This window comes from Cervus canadensis, chromosome 19 (assembly GCF_019320065.1).
Source record: "Cervus canadensis isolate Bull #8, Minnesota chromosome 19, ASM1932006v1, whole genome shotgun sequence".
NCBI lineage: Eukaryota > Metazoa > Chordata > Mammalia > Artiodactyla > Cervidae > Cervus > Cervus canadensis.
Genome location: NC_057404.1, coordinates 6,281,271 through 6,305,548, shown reverse-complemented (window position 1 = coordinate 6,305,548; position 24,278 = coordinate 6,281,271). Strand labels below are relative to the sequence as shown.

General features: G+C 44.1%; 1 protein-coding gene across 17 annotated transcripts in view; it reads right to left on the bottom strand.

Moving 5' to 3' along the window:
- APBB2 (amyloid beta precursor protein binding family B member 2) overlaps window positions 1-24,278 on the bottom strand; it is a 361,466-nt gene that overhangs the window by 202,313 nt on the left and 134,875 nt on the right. For 15 of the 17 annotated variants that reach the window (XM_043438759.1, XM_043438764.1, XM_043438760.1 and 12 more), the window contains one exon: window positions 21,967-22,086. The exons of the other annotated variants lie outside the window; for them this stretch is intronic. The gene's annotated coding sequence lies outside the window, so the exon portion shown is untranslated. The remainder of the gene's footprint in view (window positions 1-21,966; window positions 22,087-24,278) is intronic. 17 annotated transcript variants of the gene reach the window in all.

Sequence of the window (24,278 nt, the reverse complement as noted above, 5' to 3'; positions counted from 1 at the left end):
TCCTGGCCTCCGTCTAATCCCTCCTAACAGCCCCCCATCCCCCGCCACCCAAATCCACCCCAGCTGCACAGAGCCAGATAAACACCGCTCTGTTCACAATCGCTCCTGATTCAAAGGCCTCCAGAACCAAGTTCTTTCAGCCACTGACATTCATACACAGTTGATTCTAGAACCTCTCAAACTCTTCACTAACTTCAAACAGCTACCTTCCTGAAACTCTGACCCAACGCAATCCTTGCTGTAACAGTCTCTTCCGATAACAAGTATTCTATGAAGTCCCCTTTCTTATCTTAAACTGCAATTCATATATAATGTAACCTATTTACATGGATAAATTCCAGAAAAGGGGAAATAAAGGGAGAGAGACACATTCCAGCGAGCAAATCTCAGGCCTGACAACACAAGAGGGCAAAAACAACAACAACAAAATAGCAGTCACGGAATGCTCGAATCTACGGGAAGAATCACTGTGAGGGCAACAGCGACGCGTACAAACTGACGGAAGTGTGCCTTTGTGCTGTCATCCCATATACCACCTGTATGCACTTCTGTTAGTGATGCCAATTTCAAAAGGTTGAACAACTCTAAGAAAATTCAAACAAATATTAATACAATTATCTCTCAATTAGGAGTTTCCACTTCTGGAATAAACAGTATACATTAAAGCCATAAAGAATACTTTATGCCTAGAACTTCTGGCTCAGATCACTATAAGCATGCTGTTCACCTACATGAAAATCTGGTGAGGGTACTTGTAAGCTTTGCAGGGTTAAGACACTGTTTAATGTACAGGGTTGTTGGGGACTGCAAGACATTTTTCATCCCTGGTCTCCACCCAAAAAATACAAGTAGGGGGCCCTTTTCCTAAGGGGTGCTCTAGATACTGGCCAACCTCCAACTTTGAAAATTATAAGCTCAGCACAGAGTTCTCTCTTCTTAACTCATTCAATATCTCGGTCCTATATGATTCTGAACCAGTACTTAATATCTGAACTGTGTCTTATTCAACTGCAAATTGCAGTTAACATCTACCTGAAAGTTCCTATGAGGATCAAATGATGTATGATAGATAGGTTGCCTGCTTGCTTTGCTTAGTTAGCCTGGCAGATGCTAAACATTCAGTAAATGCTAACTGATCTATTACTTTTTTATTTTTCTTACACATAGGACCTGTTTTTCTCAACGAGGTTGTAAGCTTTCTGAAGAAAAGCAAAGTGTCTTGGAGATCTTTGCACATTCACCATAAATACTCAATAAACCTTAGTGGTCCACGGCCTCTGACTTCTCTTCCCGCCCCATCTTGCCCTGTTGTGAAGATGTTCACAAATAATGAATAAACTGAGTCCAAGAATGAAGCAAAGCACTGTAGTTACAACGGAAGGTTTTTTCCTGCCATTACTGAAATCTTTTCTGTAACCTGCTGAGCACAGGAAGGGCTGTCAAAGAACTGTCATCTTAGCCTTGCTGCTGAAAATCTACAGGGTTGTATTTGTTGATAAATACCTTTTATTTTTAGTATTTGTTTATTTATTTTGGCTGTGCTGGGTCTTAGCTGTGGCATGCAGGATCTTCACTGCGGCATGTGGAATCTAGTTCCCTGACCAGGGATCAAATCCGGGCCCCTGCACTGGGAGTGTGGAGCTTCAGCCACTGGCCCACCAGGGAAGTCCCTCGTTGGTAAACACTTACATAAAATAGGTACTGCATTGCAGGATTAGACCTGTCTCCAAATTCACACTGATTCAATCTTAAAGGTTTTAAGTATTTTCCCCTAAAGAATGTAATCTCTGTTTCCCAATCTATACAGTGGAGGAGCTGCACCAGATACCCAGGTTCTTTCCGGTACCAACGCTAGGTACCCATTCACCCATCACTTACCATGTACCCAGCACTGTGCTAAGTGGGTACTTTACAAGGATTCTCTCGTTTAGCACTTCCGACAATCATATGAGAAAGGAACTATTATTACATCAATTTTCTGATAAGGAAACAGGCAAGGAGGGTTAGGTAACCCACCCAAGGTCACTCGGGAGGCAAGTGACAGAGCTGTTTTCAGGAGCCATATCCGTCTGCATCCAAAGACCAGGCTCATGACCACTAAGCTACGTTTTTCAGGACTCTCTCTCTTGAAGTTGATTTGAATTGTCTGAAATTAATTAATTCGGCAAGATAATTCATGCCACATTGTTATTCTTTTGAAGTTTATGTCCAACTTTCTGATACACAGGTAAACTGAAAATGAAGGGCCTCTCAAAAAAAGACCCCAGCCGCTCCCTCTAGTTTGAACAATTAGTGTGTGCAATTTTATGATGCATACACAATAAAGAATATTTAATAAAACTCTAATACTATAATAATATATTAATACAATATGTATGTGCAAATTTTATTGCAGCATTTTGTTTTTCCACAGAGAAGAGAGGTGTGACATGTAATACTGCAAACTATGGAGATAAACTTAATTTTTCTTTTAAATTTGAGATATAATTACTAGTAATAATTTCTTGCTATCCATACATCTGGGTGCAGGATATCTATTGCTAAAAATCACTGTTACGGAAGAGGCTAAATTTACTACAACTTAAAACAAGGGGGAAAATGCAGCAATAAAGGTGTAAGGACTAATTATATCTCTCATGTCTATATCTTAAGCAAAAACAAAGAGGCTGATTTGTGATTTTAGCTTTTCAATCTTACTTGAGTCAATGGTCTCAAAGCCAGATTCAAAAACCCAACTCCAAGAATAAAGAAAAATAAACACAAACAGCGAAAACCCTGTTTCCTGAACTATATCTCAGGGGAAAACATCAACAACTGGAAAAGAAATATTTGCAAGACAAAACAATAAATGTAGGTTTTTCCATTTACATGTTACCTTGACTACTCTAAACAAGAAAATTTTTATGCTCTTCTACAAACACACTTGATCCCCATTTTTCATATTTCAAAGGCATAACATCTGCAGTTTAGAAATAAGAGCAATGTTGAAGGCTTCTCAGAAGCGCCAACCTAAAATACGCCGATGAACTGCATAACGGCCTCAGCCAACAACTTCTCCACGTGCTCACCCCCTGCTCTGCTGGGGCGCAGTCCCTTCTCACGGACTCTGGCCTGGCTCTGTCACCTGCGTTGGTCAATGGCAGGTGAGCAAGTGGGGTGGCAGAGAAATTCACAAAGCACGGCCCATCTCCAGCCCCCCGAGAAAGATACGAGCTGTACCACTGCCATGAGTCTGCACCCAGGGTGGCCGGACGGAAGGATGCTGGAGACTTGGGTAGAAGAGCTGCGTCCTCCAGGTCAGGCCACTGAGATCAGTCTGAGCCCACTGACCCATCAGACGGGTGGGAGAGCCCAGCAGAGCTCTGCAACTATACCTTCAGCTGATGCTGAGCCCTGAGTGAACCCAGTAGAGGCTGTAAGAATGACTCATCCATTCTGTAGCAACTAATGGCTATTGTTTAAGCTACTGAATTTTGGGGTGGTTCACAGACAAAAGATAACACTAACTATACCAACAGCAACCAAAGTGAGATAACTGAAGAGCCACTGGGATTAAGCCTGGATTGATCCAGGGGAGGCATGATGTTATCTGAGGATCCTGCTTCAGGGAATCAAGTTCTTTCTTGGAGATTTATGCCCTCTGTCAGTTACACAGGGCTGTCTTCATCAATATAGGCTGCATCTTTGGTTTCCACAGCCGTCCGTTCATATCACAAAACCATTTACACACTGCGCATCACAATATTCTGCAACAGCAAATTCTAGCAAGTTTGTCAGGAGGATGTACAAGCATCAGGATTTCCACTAGGAACAAGTTAACTGTCCATCAATAGGAGAATAATTTAATTTATACAATGAAATACTATGCATCATGTATTTAAAAGTGAGGATATTTCTCTATTTAGTTTTACAGAAAGATCTCTGCTAAACACTGATTGAAGAACTAATGATAAAACAGCGTGATGAGTATACTGGCATTTCACACACAGTGCTTGTTTGAAAATTATAACAAAAGGTTGGAAAAAAGGCAGCATGTACAGTGCCATTCACTCATAAATTTTTAAAAATACTTTTATGGTAAACTAAAACAGATTTAGAAAATCACAGAAAACAAAGAGTGTATTATAAAGAAAAAAGTTTGTAATTATCACCCAGATCAAGAAACAAGACTTTTCTAGCTAACTCAAAATGTATTCCATGAATTTCTTCCTTTCCTCTAAAACTAAACTATCTTGAATTTATTATATCCACTTTCTTGTTTGTTTTTTTTTTTTTAAATGTCATTACCCAAGGTCACAACCCTGGTCAATACAGTTAATTCTTAGCCATTTTTTAAAAATGTGACATGTTATTTTAAGTAATTTTAAGTGATTCTATGTCCTCCATCGGGGCTTTTCGGTGACTCAGATTTTAAAGAATTCCCCTGCAATGCAGGAGGCCTGGATTCAATGCCTATGTTGGGAAGATCCCCGGGAGAAGAGAATGGCAACCTATTTCAATATTCTTGCCTGGAGAATTCCATGGACAGAGGAGCCTGGTGGGTTACAGTCTATGTCCCCCCATCATCTTTATCTTATAATTTATCCTTAGAGAATCTGGGCATTTGAGCTATGGAGTTTCCACAGCATGAATTCTGATGGTTGCATGTCTATGGTATAGGTGAGCATGTCCCTAATCCTCTAAATTTCCTGCAAATTGGCAGCTGGACTCAAAGGCTTGAAAAAAACTGAGGTTCAATCCATTTGGTTATATGATCTTTCACTAGGAAGCACACGATATCTGGTTTTTTAATGTCAGAAGCCATTGTCGCTCAATGCCCGAATCTGTTAAATTGACGGGGGTTGCAAAATAATGATAGTCTAATCCTCTCATTTCATTTTCATTTACTGGTGGAAAGAGATTTAGGAAGTGCCTCCCTTACCTTTTCTGTGGTTATCCAGTGATCCATTCATATAAGAAAGGTCGGGTACACATTTGGTTCTTGACTACTTTTCAGACAATGAATAGGTGTCCCATTAACCTCAGGTAACCAATAATCTTTTTTTTCCTTATCATCAACCCTCGAAGATTTAAATATATTTGCAATTCTTATTCTTGAAGCTCTAATTGCCCCATGCCAGTAGAAGCCTCTTCAGGTTGGCTTCTGAGATCTCTTGACATGGTCCTAATAATCTTTGATAATGTCCTTCCTAGCTATTATCTTGAGATGTCCAGGCTCATGCTACATCTCACCAGTTATTTTTGTTGTTTAAAGCTCACTCTTCAGGAGATTCCTTAAGAAGAGTGCATAGGAACAATTATTTCCTCTTCTCACTTCTTGCACCTGAAAGTAATGTTGGTGTTTTTCACATGTGCAAGTCAATTTTGCTAGACGTAAAAAGTATAGGCTCACAGGACTTCCTGGTGGTCCAGTGACTAAGACTCCTCATTGCTAACAGAGGGGGCCCGGCTTTAATTCCTGGTCAGGGAACTAGCTCTCACATGCCACAGTTAAAGAGTTCACATGCTGCTACTAAGCCCTGGTGCTGCCAAATAAATAAATAAATAGATAAATTTTTTTTTTTAAAAAGTACAGGCTCACATTTTCTTTTCTTGAAGTGAAGTGAAAGTGAAGTCGCGCAGTCATGTCTGACTCTTTGTGACCCCATGGACTAATGTAGCCCACCAGGCTCCTCCATCCACGGGCTTCTCCAGGCAAGAATACTGGAGTGGATTGCCATTTCCTTCTCCAGGGGATCTTCCCGACCCAGGGATCGAACCCAGGTCTCCCACATTGCAGGCAGATGCTTTAACCTCTGAGCCACCAGGGAAGCCTTCCTTAAAATGTTATGCCATTTTCTTCCAACATAAAGAGTTTCTGTCAAAAGTTATGAGGACAATCTAGTTCTTCTGTTGCTGTTTTCCTCTTTTTTTCTAGACGTTAAAAGGACTTTTCTTGCTCTTCTTTTTAATCCAGTAATGTTACTAAAATATCCTGGAATTGGTTGTTCTAGGTTGATATCGTAAAATACATGATTTGCTTTTTAAAAACTGTGGTTTAAAATCTTTTTTCAGGAAAATTTTCTTGCAACTCAGTATTTGTCTGTTTCCTTGCTTCAGCTTTCTTTTCCTATTATGGTATATTCAATCTTCTTTTCCTAATTTTAATATTTGTCACCTCTCCCCAAATTTTCTTTCTTTCTTCATTTCCTTTCAATTTTTAACTTCTTTCTCCTTTTTACCCTAGAATTTTCACCCTTGATTTCTCTTAGGGCAGTATTTGTGGTATTTACTTGATTTTGTGTTCTAACTTGAATTTATTCCTAAAGTGATTTTTTTTTAATTTCAAATTCTTTGAGCTCTTTCATTTTGTCTGAGGTTTTTCTAATTCAAATGTTTATGCTGTTCTTTCATGTTTTATATTGTTTTAATAATCTCTTTTACTCTGAAATAATGTTATTAGTTTTATTTTTTTAAGCATACCATTTTGGCACCTCCTCATAGTCTAAAAGATATTACTGTGTTTACTGTGTTCCTTTTTTTTAATGTTAAGTCTGTATAGGATTTAATCTTCTTAACGTTTTATAAAATTTCATGTTAGGTACAGAACACTGGCAAAGTTAATACATAGTTGATTAAGGACTGAATAGACAAATTTGTCAAAATGTTAACAGCAGTAATCTCTGGGTGGCAGGATTTAGGAAAGTGTCTCTCATGTTTCATATGTTGCTGATCTGTGTAAACTTTTTTATGATGAGTAAGAAGCGTTTTCATATTCAGAGCAAAAGAGTTATCTTTAACTTGAAAGAAATAAAGTGTGTACATGGAGATACATGAGTGTGCTCAGCTGCTCACTTGTGTTCAACTCTATGGACTGGACTATAACCCTCCAGGCTCCTCTATCCATGGAGTTTTCCAGGCAAGAGTACGGGGGTGAGTTCCTATTCCAGGGGATCGTCCTAACCCAGGGATTGAACGCATGCCTCTTGTGTCTCTTGCTTGGTGGGCAGACTCTTTCCCACTGAGCCACCCACACATCATAAACATTTAAAAACAAATATGTAAAGCAGCAGCAGCCCAGCCCAGGCCCCCACCTGCACCACCTCTGTCTCCTATTCACAAACGAAGGCTCTGGGGTAACCGGCGATAAGGCTGAGTTTTACTTAAGGAAGACGAGTTTAGAGTTTGTGAAAAGGAAGACAGCCACCACCCATCTGCTTTCCATGCTATATTTGACAGATTTTACTCTGCATCTCAGAAAACATGTTAATAGAACTTCTCGTGGTGAGAGGAAGGGATTAAAAAAGCAAAGAACCCTGTTGTGATAGTTTGGCACAACATGGAAATGGCTCACAGCGCCTGCAGTTCACGGAACAAAGATAACATCTTCTCATAAATCTACACTCCAAGACATGCCAAATATACACCCGAGAAATGCCGATGGCAGAGACAGCAAAGCACCAAACAGAACAACCCCAAACAAGTGAGATGGAGACGCAACTGGCTTAACTGGGCCTTCGTGTATCTATTAGAACATGAGAGATGAACTGCCTCATAAAGCAGATGGTCTTCTCCAGTTTTCTTTTTTTTTTTTTAAACAAGATAATTAAAGGAAACGCAAGAGCAAGGATCTTGTTAAATTGGCCAAGGAAAATGATTTCATCTGAAATAGAATGAGTGAGTTTTGGAAGAAAGGATTTCAAGTTTCCCGACAGAGCTGACTCAGGTCATTTGGTAATACGTACTTCAGAAAGGGAAGCCATTCCAAGGGTGACTGCCTTCTAGACGGTGTGGAATGCCCTGGCAGCCCCTACTAACAGAGGCAAGAGGGAGGCTGGAGGGGGACTGTGGCCTTGTTGGAAGAGCACGGGAATGGGGAGTGAGGGCACATGGATTTGACATCTCGACTTGTGATTCTGAGGAATCTAGTTCACTCTGCCACCTGCTATTTTATTTTTTAGAGAAGCCCATTATTCATTCCCCTATATCCTACCTCAGCAGTGAGAACAAAGGAAGTAATGAGAAAAATCTGTTTAACAAAGACTATAAGCGCAAAATTATCAGTTGAGATTTTGTCTCAATTGCTAAGACATCAGAGTCCCTGGAGGGTATTGTTGTAAATTAAAAATCAAAGGAAAGGGGCTTCCCTGATGGTACAGAGGATGGGAATCTGCCTGGCGATGCAGGGGACATGGGTGTGATCCGTGGTCTGGGAAGATTTCACAAGCTGGGGAGCAACTAAGCCCATATGCCACAACTACTGAGCGTGCGCTCTACAGCCCGAGAGCTGCAACTACGGAGCCCGTGAGCCCACGCTCCAGAACCAGAGAAGCCAGCAGTGAGAGGCCCACACACTGGAGCTAGAGCAGCCCCCACCTGCCACAGCTTGTGCAGCAACAAAGACCCAGGGCAACCACAACAACAAAAACCCACCAAAATCAGAGGAAGGGAAATGAGGGGTCAGGTACTTTGAACCCAGTAGAAGAGCCTGTGTCCATTTTTGTTCTCTTCTAAGCTCTGAGACCCTTTTTTGAGGGAAAGGAGAGGCAGATAAAAGCATACCCCAAAGGCAACTCAAGATTCCATGTCAGATTCTTGACGGAGAGTGCTAAGAGCCAAGGTCTTTTATGGTTTTGGCTGGGGTTCATCCAGAACAGGCCATGCCCCCAAATGTCACCATGTATGGTTTGCCGACTGAGCCTGAATTCTAACCAAAGCTCCAAGGATAACATTAAGCACTGGGTAACATGAAGGAACCAGCAACTGCTGAAGGCCTCCTCCGAGCTACACACACGCAGCATGCACTCCTGTTCTCAGACTCACAAGCCCTAGGAGGTAGAAATACCAGCCTTCTCCTCTTTCTGAGAGTAGGCCATGGGGCTACATCAAGGTTAAGAAACTTGTAAACATCACATAGTGAATAAGCTCCAGAGCTCAGGCTCTAAGCCTGATCTACTGACTGCAGAATCCTTGGCTTAATAGTTACTTACTGCCTCTTCCAGGAAGTGAAAAGAAAGAGGAAGCTGATGAAGCAGCGATTCCAAAGGCCCCATTTACAGAGTTTATTGATCGCTCACCTGCTGGTTCCAGGATAAGGTGAGTATCTTAACCAAACCATTAGGAAATGGCTCCTTTCCCACCACAAAACAAAAGCAACATAGAGCTTTCCTCCTGACCCGTCTCCTTATGATCTCTGGAGCTCTCTTTCTCCCTGAATTCTTGGTTCCTTCCCCGTCTCTCCTTTGGACTTTTCCTGATGGTTCTAGCATCACTTCCCCAATCTCTCTCCATGAAAACCAAATCTGCTCTACACTTCAAAAGCTGTAATTTAATCCCATTTCAACACATAACGCATGAGTCAATCTTGATTTCACCATGGAGTGGCTTAGAAGAGATTTGCAAACTGAGTAATTTCTAATACTTTTATCACATTGACTATTTACCAGGCATTGTTTTAGGACAAATATATTAACCACTTAAATCCTTAAAACCACCCAGTGAGGAGGAAACCATCGCCCCCACGTTACAGATGAGGAGCACGCGTGTGTGCTAAGTTGCTTCAGTCATGTCTGACTCTGTGACCCCGTGGACTGTAGCCCACCAGGCTCCTCTGTCCATGGGATTCTCCAGGCAAGAACACTGGAGTGGGTTGCCGTGCCCTCCTCCAGGGGATCTTCCCCACTGAGGGACTGAACCCACGTCTCTTATGTTTCCTGAACCGGCAGGTGGGTTCTTCACCGCAAGCGCCACCTGGGGAGGGTGACAGGCAGTAACATACTGAATAATTGCTCCAGGTCACATCTGAAGCAGGCAGTGATGCTACTTTGTTTATAACCTCTCTGACCTTCAGCTCTCTCATCTTGAAAATACGAACAGTAGAAACATGGCTACTAGACAGAAGTGAAATAAACATGCACAAAACAGTTGGACACAATACTTAGATTCCCTCCTCGCTCTCCAGCATTTCTGGGATCATTCTAAGGTACAACCCAGAAAACCTTAATTGGATGAGAACAGAGAGAGAAGAGAAGAGCTCAGCATTCAGAAATGCAGTTCCATTTGTGCACCACGACACCCTTCTGATACAAATATTACCTCCTCCATTTTACAGGTGAGAGACAAGAGAACCTACGCGTGGACTTTTCATGAATGACTAGACCGGACTTTGAACTCACATGTGCATCCTGCCTTTCTAAGGTTTTTAAGGGGCTTAAGGACAGGGACAGCCCAGTCTTCTAGTCCCTTCATCTTCCCCTTATAGCCAGACCCTGAGCAGTGCACCCTATATGAATTCCACATACAACCAATGCTTATCTGACCTGCCAGGGTTACCTTTCCGTGGGAAATCAAGATGGAAAACCAAAATCAAATACAATAGATGCCAATCACACTTACTGACCCAGCACAATTAGCAACTCCTCCGATTAGAAGGGGAAAGAAGGATGGAGGGAGAAGGAATGATAGAGGGAAAGAGAGAGGGAGAGAGGGAGGGAGGAGATGAAGAAAAGAAGAAGAAAACACCCCAGACTGCAGAAACGGTGATGAAACAGAAACCCAAATGGCAACTGCCATGTTCTCTCATCCACTTCAGGATATTTTTTTTCCTACAAGGGTATCCAGCTACAGATCTTTCAACAACTGCTGTCCCCAGAAGGGGGCACTGGTCCCAACTGCAGCTGGGACCTGCAGTTAGACGTCTCAGACAAGACCTGCCTGGCCACGATGGCCTTTCCCAGAAGGGAGGAGGAAAGAACACTGCTCTCAGCCCTGACCCGTGGACGGAGACCAGAGCTGGGTGTGCCTCCCAACACCGGATGCCCGTTCACAAAGGAACACCACCGCCTCCTCCATCTCCAGCCGTGACCCACCCTCCCATCAAAACCTAAGGGCAGACAGGAAAGCGGAAGGCAAAGATCACTTCTGGGGAAGCTGAAACAAAGGTGACCCCCACCCATCATCTCTCCTGTTCTCCCACCCTATATTATTACGCTGGGAAGAGGACAAGCAGCCTCAGAATTGTGAAGGTCACTAAGTGAATTAAAAATAACCACTTAGACCTACCGTGAACCCAAAACCAGGCTAACACAGATAAGCTCGGGAGGGTACATAAACTCTGAAATTTGCTTGGACACACTAACATGGATCTTTTTCCCCAGACAGTTTTAGCAGGGAGAGAAGAGGGCTCTGCACAAATCAATCATCGCCTTCCCATCAAATCTCCTTCTCAACCTCCCTGATCCAGTTAGGCAGACAGCCAAGCAATCTCTCAGTTATCTGTGACTCTGTCGCTCCCCAGTCCCCATGTGCAACTGGGGACTTGGCAACGCCGATCCACCGCGGAAGCTCCTGGAATTCCCCTCCCTTCATCTCCACGCCGAGCTTTTATTCCTCTCCCAGAAGCGTTCAATCATCTCCTGATCGCCCTTCTGCCTTCACTCCAGTCTTCCTGCCCCCTGCTACAGACCCATCTTCCGAAGAGAATTCATCCCCCTGATCACCATCAGACCACATTCCCAGCGACTAAAAGTAGGACTCTAGGGCCAGACATGGGTTTGAATCCTGTCTCCATCACGTCCTCCCATCAGGGTCTCTCTGGGTTAAGTCATCTAACCTCCCAGTGCCTCAGTTTCCTCAAGTGTAAAATGGAGATGAGAGTGCCTATATCAAAGGCTTCTCGTAGGAGTTAAACAGGCGAGGGCAAGGCTGGTGGTAGAGTCAGGGCTATGTGAGTGTTAGCTGTCAGCATCATCAGTATTATTTTAAGAGCACCCCACTGGCTCCCAAATACAACCCCCACTGCACTGATGGGCTCTCGAGGTACTCCACGCACTGGCCCAAACTGGCCTGAGCCTGCCCCGATCCCCTCTGCCGCCTGGCCCCAAAGGGCTGCCAGGCTGGGCTCTGGGCTCTTTCCTGAACTGCCTGAAATCGTCACACCCCCAGGCTCCTACCAGTGCTCTGCCCGGGACTCCCTGCCTCCCACCAGTGCCTGTCAAGCCCTCACCAGCACTGAAGGATGAGCCAGAAGCAGACTCACCCAAGGTCATCCATCTGCCATCTGGATTCCAACATACAGCACTGAAGATGTGAGAGTCTAGAAAGTTTCATGGTCCTGATCCTACCTGCCCAAGAGTTATTAATACTTTCTAGTCCACCTGAAAGAAACAACCTTTGTCCTTTCTGGGCTTCAGTTTTCTCCCTGTAAAATGAAGAAGTCAAAACAGATGGCTTAAAAACCCTTCTTCTTAAGGCCCTTGGATTACGCAAACAAGGTGTCCCTGTTTCTTTGGGAAAATCTTTCATTAAAGAAAAGGGTGCACAGGGTAACCACATGCATTATTATTTTTTGAATGAATGACTAATTGTTATAGGTCAAGTTCTAAGATTATGAAAAAAGTGGGATTGTATTAGATGATGTCTAAAATTCCTTTCCTGTTATAATTTGATGACCCTATGACTTATAGTCCCTTTCTTTCCTAACTGCTTAGGAAACAATTTCATTTTATAACTTATATTATTCTCCATGATGCATACCAGAGGGCCATTTCTATTTTCCCCGTGGAAAACAATGTGCTACACCCAAAGACCAAGACAGTTAAAAATAAAATCCAAATTACTTCCCCTATCCCTCAATTCAGCTATCGAAAATTCCAGAGTAAGTTTTTGTTCCCCCCATAAAAATACAGAACAGCCCCCAAATTTCTTGAAACCACCAGGGTGGAACTTAGCCATAAAAAAGTTTGAAAAGAAGCAGAAAATTTAATAAGACCATTACCCTGAAATCCAATAAAGCCTGTTGGAGCTTCACATTTTTAAGAAATCAGACTATTTATGCTATTACCTCTAGTACTATTATAGTTTCCTACAAAGCCATAAATACACACAATGGAGTTCACCAGAACACTGACTAAGGGGATCATAAAAAAGACCATAAGGGAGATACTGGCCATGAAGTATGGCTCCGTGATACTCGCTACAGCAGGTTCACACAGACAAGTTCATTCATTTTGAAAATTACATTTCGAAGGCCACAACTCATCACTTTCAAACTTTCAACAGAAGTTAAAATGTCCTTCTCAGAAACTGCTTTCCCGTAGGCTAAAGGTCGTATCAAGGGGCGCTACCAGCTGTCACAGCGCATGGGACACAGCTTAGAACACCGCATCTTCAAATCTGCTTCGGTCAGCACTGAGTTCACTTTCAAGTACCAGCAACCTAACAAACACTGGGTTCAACAAGCTGGAAGTGGCGGAAGGCTCAGGGCTGCTAGGGTTGGTCCGACCAGCACGGTGTCAGGGCCGGTATCTGAGGCTCTTGGCTTTTCCTTTCCGCTTGTTGCCTCGTGGCGACCTAACAGCTGCTGGGCACTCACACGACTTCCCAGCACTTGAGGCAGAAAGCAGAGGAAAGCAAGGGCTGGCACGGACAGGCTCATCCGTCAGGTTTTATCAGGACAATCAGTCTCTCCCAACAATCCCATCCCCATCCCAGTGGAATAACTCTCAGGTCCCATTGACCAGGACTACGTCACACGGCCACACTGGCTACAAGGAACGCTCAGAAGTCAGGGGTCGGAACTGACACGTATCTGAGGCTGATCACCACACCACCCTGAATTAAACCCAGGTTCTGACAGTGAAAGTGGAGCAGGAGACAGGTACTGAGTGAGTGAGCAGTTCACTGCATCTCCATTTTGAGTCTCCATCCCAGAAATAAAAGTCATTCATGGACTAGAGAGGATAATGAATTACAATATTTCCAAAGTGTCTTCTGCTCTCCACCCCAAAAGCATCTACTACATATAAAGTAAATTTGAAAATTATAAATTCAAGGCCTATATAAAAGCAAACAAACAAAAACTGTCTCATCTTTAGGTTCGTATGCTCTGGAATTTCTCCCTATATGTAAACAGGTATAAATCGGCAGTGAAAAGGCTGGAATGTAGCCATCAAGTCTTGCTGCCGTGAAGCCTGATCACAACCCAAACACTCAAAAGCTTTATCTCAGGTGGGGTTCATCTTCCCCGAGCCAGAAAGGCCATATTAGCTGCAGCTCAAACATTCAAAGTACCAGATGGGGGGAAAGCATTCTAAATGTTCTTTCCCCACCTTACTTCCCCTCTGCTCTCAGCCTCCCTGCTTCCCCTGCCTGCTCAAACATGTGCATCTATTTGCCGCCCTGGATCTCCCATGGGACCAGGCCACCCATCAATTTAATGTTCACTGGGTTCCCACTGCTCTGAGGAAATGATCTAAACCCCTCACCAAGGCCCTGGAGTCTGCTTTAGCCCCGCCTCCTTCCCCATCCTCATACCCTCCAAGCCCCACCACGCCCCTGTGCCAGGCCCACCCAGGCTCCCTTTGCGCCCCGTGAACTGTGCATGCTCCCACAGCCTGCACCAGGCTTTTCCATTATCCACGTGGCTCATCCCCTCCTTCAGATCACAGATCAAATGCCACTTCTCCAGGGACGGCTTTTCCTATGTCACTTTGTGTCACGTGGGCCCTGCTCACTAACACTCCATCACGCTACTGACGCCTCCACAGCACATTCTACAGTCCATAACTATGTTTCCTGTCAGGGAGCTTCACCACTCTCTGCCTCCATCACCAGAATGAATGGAAGTTCCCAGGGAGCGCTGACCTCACCCACCTTATTCAGGGCTGTAGCCCCAGAGCCCAGCATCCAGCAAGTGCTCCAGACCGTTGCCTCTGCCCCTGCTTCCAGGACGGGCCGATGCGGGTGACCTCTAACTCCCGTCTGCATCGCTAACACTTCAGGTGGTGGTCTGGTCGCTCAGTCATGTCCGACCCTTTGTGACCCCACGGACTGTAGCCCACCAGGCTCCTCTGTTCATGGGACTTCCAGGCAATACTGGAGTGGGTTTGCATTCCCTTCTCCAGGGGATCTTCCTGACCCAGGGATCGAACCCATCTCCTTCTTCACCGCTGAGCCACCTGGGAAGCCCAACACGTCCATGTGGCCACCAGACAGACACTGCGTCCTCAGAACCTGCTCCTCGGCAATCTGGACCCTGGACTTCTCTCTCTCACCAACGACATCTCTCGCTTGTGACCGTTTCCTACTCTTCTCACACTGACCAGAGCAGGCAGCACAGCGGGTAAGAGCACACACCCAGGAGCCTGACTCTGGGGCTCAAACCCCACCCACACCACTTACTATGTGCCCTTAAAAAGCTGCTCATCTCGTCTGTGCCTCAGCGCCCTTGTCTGTGACGGAGTGATAAGAGAGCCATCTGCGTGACACACACTTGTTGGAGGATTCCAAGAACACACCTGACGCGCTCAGAACAGTGTCTGGCTATGTACGTGTTAGTCATTAACAGTAACAAACGTAGGCGTTATCATGAACATGCTTTGTTCTCACCAGGCTACGCGCTCCAGTGGACCCGCGCGGTGTGAGCCCGCTCTCCGTGAGCTCCTTCCCTGATACCCCATTTCATGTGCCCTTCACACCCACCCACGGCACCTGCAATGCAACAGCTGCTCTGCCATCTACACGATCGGAATCAGACCTATTCCCAAACCTCTGTGTCTGACTGGAGAAAGATGTTCTCTACATTTGATTTTTAGATCTTGAACTTCACTGATTACACATATCTCTACTAGCCTTCCTCTCCTCTAAACTGCTACATCACACAATTTGAGTCTACCTAATATGGTTACTTGGAGAAGGCAATGGCACCCCACTCCAGTACCTTGCCTTGAAAATCCCATGGATGAAGGAGCCTGGTGGGCTGCAGTCCACGGGGTCACTAAGAGTCGGACACGACTGGGCGACTTCACTTTCACTTTTCACTTTCATGCATTGGAGAAGGAAATGGCAACCCACTCCAGTGTTCCTGCCTGGAGAATCCCAGGGACGGGGGAGCCTGGTGGGCTGCCGTCTATGGGGTTGCACAGGGTCAGACACGACTGACGCGACTTAGCAGCAGCAGCAGTGTAGTTACTACCTTTAGTCACGTCTACCTATGAAAACATCAACTGTTTAAGGACCACATGTAACTCTTCTCAACCCTCCAGAAAAGCCAGCACAGCGTTACGAGTGTAGCATCATGCATCTGTGGACTGGCTCCGATCACCTGGCCAGCCTTAACTCCACTCTGTCACTCAACCAGGAAAACAAACAGAAGTCTAGTCTGGTGACTCAGAATCTGCCGGCAATGAGGGAGACCCAAGTTCCATCCTTGGGTCGGGAAGATTTTCTGGAGAAGTAAATGGCTACCCACTCCAGTATTCTTGCATGAAGAACCCCATGGATAGAGGAACCTAGGGCGCTACAGTCCATGGGGCTGCAAAGAGTCGGACACAAATGAGTGACTAAAGTTTTGCTTAAATTGGACCCTTCAGTGTGAGAAAGAGTGACTTAAAAAAAAAATCTTCTATCTCCTGATGATCAGGAAATCCTTTTCACCCCTAACCAGGCCCCAGTCACAAGGATAAGATGGTAGCAGGTATGCATGATTTAGCCAAGTCATGGTGGATTTATTGGTATCAAATTCCAAATGAGCAATATATAACTTAAGCTTTTTGAGGAATGTTCTTGAACCCTAAGAGATAGGAATCAACTTTCCCATAATTGGACAGTCCCAAGAAAGAATTCAAAGGAGAAATCAAGAGTAAGCCCATGGATTTAAGTATTTTCCATAAAACTGAGAGAGAGAAAATGACTAAAAAGTCTAAATATAGCTTTAACAAAACATTCTTAACAGACTCTTCAAATAGCTTGCTAGTTTCTATTTCTATATACTCTATATCTATCCATCCATCCATCCATCCACATTCTCATACAAGGAAGGTCTAGAAGGTACAGATGCTAACAACAAACAGACCTATCTCGTGAGTCTGATATATACCAAGTCATTCCTTTCAGAATTCTATGGGTTTCATTCCACGCTGGTTTTCATGACCTTCATTCAGTTCACCCAAGTACACTTCCCCAAAGAACAATTCCAAATTTGCATCAACGAGCCAATGTCCAAGAAACCTGGAAAAACAATTCTATTTGCTTTGGCTTCAAAATTGCCCCATAAAGTTGCTCACTTCTGTTCTTTCCTTTCCAGAGGCTCCCAGAAAGTGAAAGAAAGTGAAGTCGCTCAGTCGTGTCTGACTCTTTGCGACCCCTTAGACTGTAGCCTACAAGGATACTCAGCCCATGGGATTTTCCAGGCAAGAATACTGGAGTGGGTTGCCATTTCCTTCTCCAGGGGATCTTCCCGACCCAGGGATCGAACCCGGGTCTCCCACATTGTAGGCAGACTAGCTTTACCGTCTGAGCTACCAGGGAAGCCCCAGTCTGGCTGGGACATTTTCACCCAGTCACTCCCCTGGCAGAAAGTGCTGTGGCCACCTCCCCAAGGATAACACACCCTTCTTATCTCTCCCTGAGTCAAAGCCTACCCATGTATCCAGAAGGCTATCCATCCCCACCAACCCAATCCTCTTCACATGGGGTGTGAGGAAAAGGCTGCTCAGAACCCCTACAGTTATCCTAGAAATGCAGGTACTCACTACACTCTACCAACAGGTTCCCTTGCAGCAACAAAGCCAGTGTTTGGAAATAGAAAAGGGACGCATACTCAGCTCTCCAAGAACTATCCTGCTGTGTTTTTCAGGGTCTCCTTCTGCAGCTGGCAGAGACACCAGGCGGGCTGCCTTCCAGGATGCTGACTCCTAACACTGAAGACCTGACGTGAGGCTACTTCGCTCCCTTCTCCCTGTTCCTGCAGAGGAAAGCACTAGATCCACAGCATCCTCGTAAAAGGAGAACTTTTTTTTTTTAATGACAACAAAACAAGACCTCAAATCTCTAGCTCAGAAGAAACAGATGAGAGAAGGATTTTTTTAAAAAGAAAAAAATTTAGAGAAGGGATTTTAACTTGGACGACTGAACTTTGGATGATTCTTCTTCAGAGAAAGATAAATATATAGAAGCAACCTTTCTTTATTACTCGTAAAGTCAAGATAGACCCTTACTTACTAGGACATGAAATATGTTTCTGTATTTATAAATAACCTAAAAATACTGTTAGGAGACAGGCCTCATAAAACAATTTCACAGCTTCGGTTCACATAACATCTGACAACCTAGAGCCTAACCTACTGATTTCGAGTTGTGCACGGAAGGTGGTATTCCACGAAGAATGAGGTGTCCGTCATTGAGACTGCAGTTCACTAAACTACCCAAGTGTGGTTACCCAGATGCAAGGCAACTCAGTAAAAGGGTCCACAGAACACCCATCCACTGAAGGAATATTTATTTATCACCTATTTCTATTTAAAGTTCTACGGAAATCAGGGATTATAATCAGATGATTCAAAAGGCTTAAAAATCCTTTAATCAGACTGCAGCGGTAAAGTTTCTAGTCAATACAGTAAGCAAAGATGATAAAAAGACTGCCTGTTTCAAATACATGAAAAAACTGAATAAGATCTAACAACTTTTTAAATACAAAGAAAACAAGTCAAAATCATGAGAAATAAATCATTGGCCAGAACTGAAAATGGAAATCAGAGTCAGTGGAGAAAGCTGAAGCTTTGAAGACTTAAAGGCTACTTGAGTTACTATATGATCCAGCAATCCCACTTCAGGGCATATGTCTAGAGAACACCCTAATTCTACAAGATACATGCACCCCAAAGTTCACTGCACAACTATTTACAATAGCCAAGACATGGAAGCAACCTAAATGTCCATCAACACAGGAATGGCTAAAGAAGACATGATGTATATACACAATGGAATATTACTCAGCCATGAGCTTCCCAGGTGGCGAAATGGTAAAGAATCTGCCTACCAACACAGGAGTTGCAAGAGGTGGGGGTTCGATCCCTGGGTTGGGAAGATCCCCTGGAGAAGGAAATGGCAACCCACTCCAGTATTCTTGCCTGGAGACTTCCATGGACAGAGGAGTCTGGTGGGCTGCACTTCACGGGGTCACAAAGATTTGGACACAACTAAGCACCCATGCATTACTCAGCTATAAAAAAAAGAATGAAATAAGGCCATTTGCAACAACAGGGATGAACCTATCATGCTAAGTGAAGTTAGACGACAAAGACCAACATCATATATCACTTATATGTGGAATCTAAAAATCTGGCACCAATGAACTTATTTACAAAACAATAACAGACTCAGAGACTTAGAAAACAAACTTCTAGTTACCAGAGGGGAAAGACGCGGGGAGGGATAAGTTAGGAATTTGGGATTAACACATGCACACTACTATATATAAAATAATCAATGCAAACACACTACTGTATGTAAACTAGATAATACTGCAGAGCGCAGGGAACTCTGTGCAGTGTTCTGTGATTACCGACACGGGAGACCAATCTGAGAAAGGATGGATTTCTGTGTATATGCATAACTGGTTCCCTCTGCTGTACACCAGAATCTAACACAACACTGAAGAGCAACTGTCTCCCAATATAAAATAAAAATTAAATTAAATTTTTCTATAGTAAACATATATTACTTGCATGATCTTTAAAGCACTGTTACTATATTATTATACTCTCTCTCTATGAAGTTCTCTCTGAGGGCCTTCAGATTACCTGTAGTAACTGGGTTCAAATAATGGATAAAAAAAGGAGATTTGAGACTGAATCTTCTAGGTTTCTAAGACCAGATTACTAAAAGATATGGCGTGGGGAACAGAGAAGTGGACAATATCTAAACAAGTGATCACCCCAGTGATGACCGGGTCACCAGCAAGTCTGGCGGGAGGAGAGGACACAAGCAGAAGGCAGTAAATCGAGGCTCACACTGCAACTCTACACGGTCAAGTTACTTTGTGGCTTCAAGCCTCAGTTTTGAGGATGATAATATGAACTTTCCAGAGCATATCCCACTTGAAGTGGAGAATCTCTAGTAAATTCAGGACACAGAGAGTGGCACAGAACAGGAGAACAAACAAAAGCCACCTCTTTCATCACTGAGAACAGAGGAAGTCAAGGAGAGAAGGCCAGAAGAAATGATCGTATGTGCCTAGTACTGTGGAAGCTTACGGCCATTTCTTAAGAAAGGGAGGAAATGTCCACCCCGTGAGCGGGAGAGAAGGAAGGGCAGGACAGCCAGGGCGGGTGAGCAGTGCGGGGCCCGGCACACTGACGGCCCTCGAGGCCTTGATCACACCCTCCTGGGCTTGGCCCAGACGAGCAGGCCAACACCTGTGAATTTTCCAAGGTAACTCACTCCTTCTGCTCCAAGAACCCAAATTTTAAAATTTTAACCATGTTAAAGGAAGAATTTCCTCGAAATAGCTTAGACTGAACCATAAGCAATCATGGGCTTCCCTGGTGGCTCAGTTGGTAAAGAGTCCGCCTGCAATGCAGGAGACTCAGGTTCAGTCCCTGGCTGGGGAAGATCCTCTGGAGAACGGAATGGTTACCTACTTCAGTATTCCTACCTGGAGAATTCCACGGCCAGAGGAGCGTGGCGGGCTATAGTCCATGGGGCCACAGAGTCAGACATCATGTGGCGACTAAACCACCACATAAGCAATCAGCAATTTTGTAGGTCAAAAACAGTTGGATATTAGCAAGTTCATATGGTTCAATCGTAGTACATGCCTTCAAAGTATTTCTATAACAGAGATAGGCAAAATTTCTTCTTAACAGGTCAAACTGTAGACATTTCAGGCTCTGAGGGCCAAGAGGCAAAAACCACAGCTTAGGCAGGTAGCCGTTCAAAAACATGAAAATCTCTGTCAGCCCCTACAAAAACAGGAATGGGCTGGATCTGAACTCACGGGCCACCCTTTGCCAATCTCCGTTTCAGAGTATCACAAGGGCAAGCTTTCTCTGATTATGTTCACTGTGAAAATCGCTGATTTTAGGGTAGTACAGGGATGCCCTTGAAGGATATGAAAGTGGAGGTGCAAAGGCCATGGCTCCCACCCAGGGGCTCTACCGCTGGCGAGCTTGGTCTGAGGCTGTCAGCTCTCCCTTCCGCTGCTTCTTCTGATGACCTGGCTTATTTTAGAAGCAACTGTCTGGGGGAAGGGTTGAGGGTGGTTCTAACTTTTCTATGAAGGAAAAAAAAAAAAAAGGGCAGAGAAATGTGCAAGGAAATGGGGCTTAAGGGTGACTATGAATAAACATAACTACGGAAGGATGGGGAGCACAAGTATTCCGAGGAATGACCCAACACACATCCCTGATTTGAAGCCAAAATTCCAGAGGTCCAAAGGGATGCAAATAAATAAATAAGTAAATAAGTAAATACCTAAAGAGCTGGCCTAAGGTTTAGAGACTAAAGGGGGGGAAACAAATAAGTCTGAGACAGAATATACTTTATAGAAATAAGAGATCATTAAATGTACAATGACCATTTTTCTCCTAAGTTAATCAGAGTGGGATCAAACAGGAAAAGGCTGCGTTTGTGGACATTCCCAAAAGACTAATACTGGAAAAAGGAACTGTTGTGAGACACAGTAAGTCATCACTGGGGGAATCAACACTTTCCTCCTGTGGAGAATGGTAAGATATTCGAGTTGGGGACTCTCGCCAACATGTATTCAACCATGACATACCCTGAGGACCTCTTCTGGGTCCATGAATTTTTTTATTTCAAAGCTATTTTTTAAGTCACTGGGAAGTGTTTATAATTTATGGCATTGCTATTGTTTCAAATGTTGTATATTGCATTAAAAAGGAAAGCTTCAACAAACAAGCAAAAAAAAAAACTATGTGTAAGTGGATATACTGAAACAGAAAAGAGAGACTGCTGATACACACTTCTAGTCTGTCTTATAGGGCCACTGATTTATAAAAACCCTAATTTAGATAACATTTCCCATCATTCAATATTAAAAACTTACCCTAGAGCAATCCATTCTCCTGCATTTCTGAATACTCTCATGTATATCTTATTAACCTTCAACAGCAGTTCAGTACCCTGCCATATTCGACAGGGAAAATCAAAGGGGGGAAAAAAGAGAGAGACAAATCCCATACGTACATGAGCTGCCTGGATGACAGTGAGCCTCTGGGTACCGTCTGCCCATAGCGACGACCAGTCAGCACATTGTCAGGGACCCCGGCAGTTTCCAAGTACTCAGGAAAGACTGAGATGGTTAAGCTGTTACGGGAGGGAGACAAAAAGAAGAAAAAAAAGCAGAAATAAAAAAAAACAGATTTAGGATAATGATTGCATTTTTTTTTCATTAAAATGCTAATGATGACCACAAATTTCCAGATAACCAGGTTGATGAATTATTCATGGTCACATCCAAGATGAAGTCTCCCTGCCACTGCCGGAAGGCCCAGAGCATGCTGATAATTAGCATGTGGTCCCTCTATTGAGTGTAACAGAAGCACAGGTGACCACAAGTCTGTCCATCAGTGCTGGCCCTCACTGGCCCTCTTGAGAAGACCAGACGACCCCACCCACGCTGATGCTTTCTCATCTCAGGATTCTTCACATCAAGGAATAGCACTAGCCTGGCTCTTTGCTGTCACATCTAAACTCATACCTATAAAAACTTGAAAAGCTTGAAAGGAGACATGAGATTTTCTGTATTAAGCAACAAAAATATCTAATTTTTTTTAAACTTTTCATTGAAGTAAAACATACAGAAAATGACACATACCACACATGGACAGCTCAATGAATTCTCCTAAACTGAACACACCCGATCAAAACCCAGAACATTATCAGCACCCCGGAAGCCCCACTTGTGCCCCCTTGTAAAGGTACTACTCTGCATGGATTACTTGTGCCCAGTTTTGTAGACAAATTGATTCACTGTCCTTATCAATTTTTCACTTAAAAATCATTCGCTGGACGCCTCCTATATGCGAAGCACTGTGCTAGGCTTGAGAGCTACAGAGATAAGACACTGTTTCTGTCTTTAAGGAAAGCAAAGTCTATTGGGACCGAGAAACACACAGAAATGATCCCCAAAGGGCAATGGGATGCACACAGTGACTCGGATTCATGGCAAGCAGCCCGGAAATGGAAGCCCTGCTTCCAGAGAAGCAGGGAAGACTTCCAAATACAAGGGATGCCTAGCATGTCCTCGGGCTGAGCAGGACTTGGCCAGGCTGGGAGTGGGAGAGCGGACAACGGAAAAGGCAGAAGGAAGAGACTGCGCAGTGTAATTCAGCGTTGCTAGACTCTCCCGGGTGAAGCCAGGAAAGAAGCTGGGGCCAGACCGCAACCTTGTACACACATTCTAAACCTCTGAACCGGCTGCAGAGAGCCACAAACGGCTCAGATCTGAGCCTCAGACACATCACTGGGTGGATTCACAGAGGGCAGAGCAGAGGCAAGGAGACCAGTGGGCCAGTCTGGGTGTCAGGTAGGAGAGGAACGGGCAAAATTAGGGCACGGAGGTAGGCGGGGAAGGAAAAAGGGGAGAAGGGTTAGGACTTGAACCATCCAGACACTAAAAGCAGAACAACGTGGTACTTGACTCCAGGAGGGTGGATGATAGTGACGATAGAGGTAGAGAATACTAGTGAATGGACAAGTTTAATAAGGAAGACAATGGGCTTAGTTTGTGCATTAGAAATTGAGATGTAGAAGATCCGGGTGAGGACTTCCAGATGTTTTTGAGTGTGAGGGTTGGCAAAGAAACCTGAGCAAAACATAAAAGTGGTTATTACATAGGCAGTAGCAGAAATTAGATTTGCGGGTGAGATCACTGAAGGAATACGGGTAGAGAGAGATGACTGGAGGATTAGTGCTAAAAGCAGAAGGCCAGAGAACACAATGATAGAATGGGGAGAGGAAAAAGACCAAAGAAGAAAGTCAGAGAGGTACCATGGAAGACAATGAGATAATTAAAGATAAATGAAAAATACAGCTTTGGATTTGACACTTCAGCAGTCACGGGCCACCTCGATTGAAGGTGGTTTCACTAAGGTGGTGGAGGCAGAGATAACAGAGCAAGTAAGAGAAGAGAAAGGAGAGTGAACAGTTGCTGGAAGAGACTGGTGCTAATGGGAGTCCACGGATTAGCTGAAGGGATCAGTAGAGAGAGAGAGGGTGAGAGTTCAAGAGGGAGCGGTAAGAACAGGCTAGTGACCCAGAGGAGGTGGGTAAGGGGTCAGCCAGACAGGTGAAGGAATCCACAACCCTCTGACATTAGAGAATGTTACAACTAAAGGAATAAAACAAAGCTGGCTATAGTAAGTTTGACGGTAACAGCATTGGTGGGATATTAGAGGCAATGGACCAAATGACATCAACACTGTAGACAAAATAGTTGCCAAGGCTCTTTGCTAAGGATAAGCTGACACACAAATGGTTTGATGCCACAGATCTTG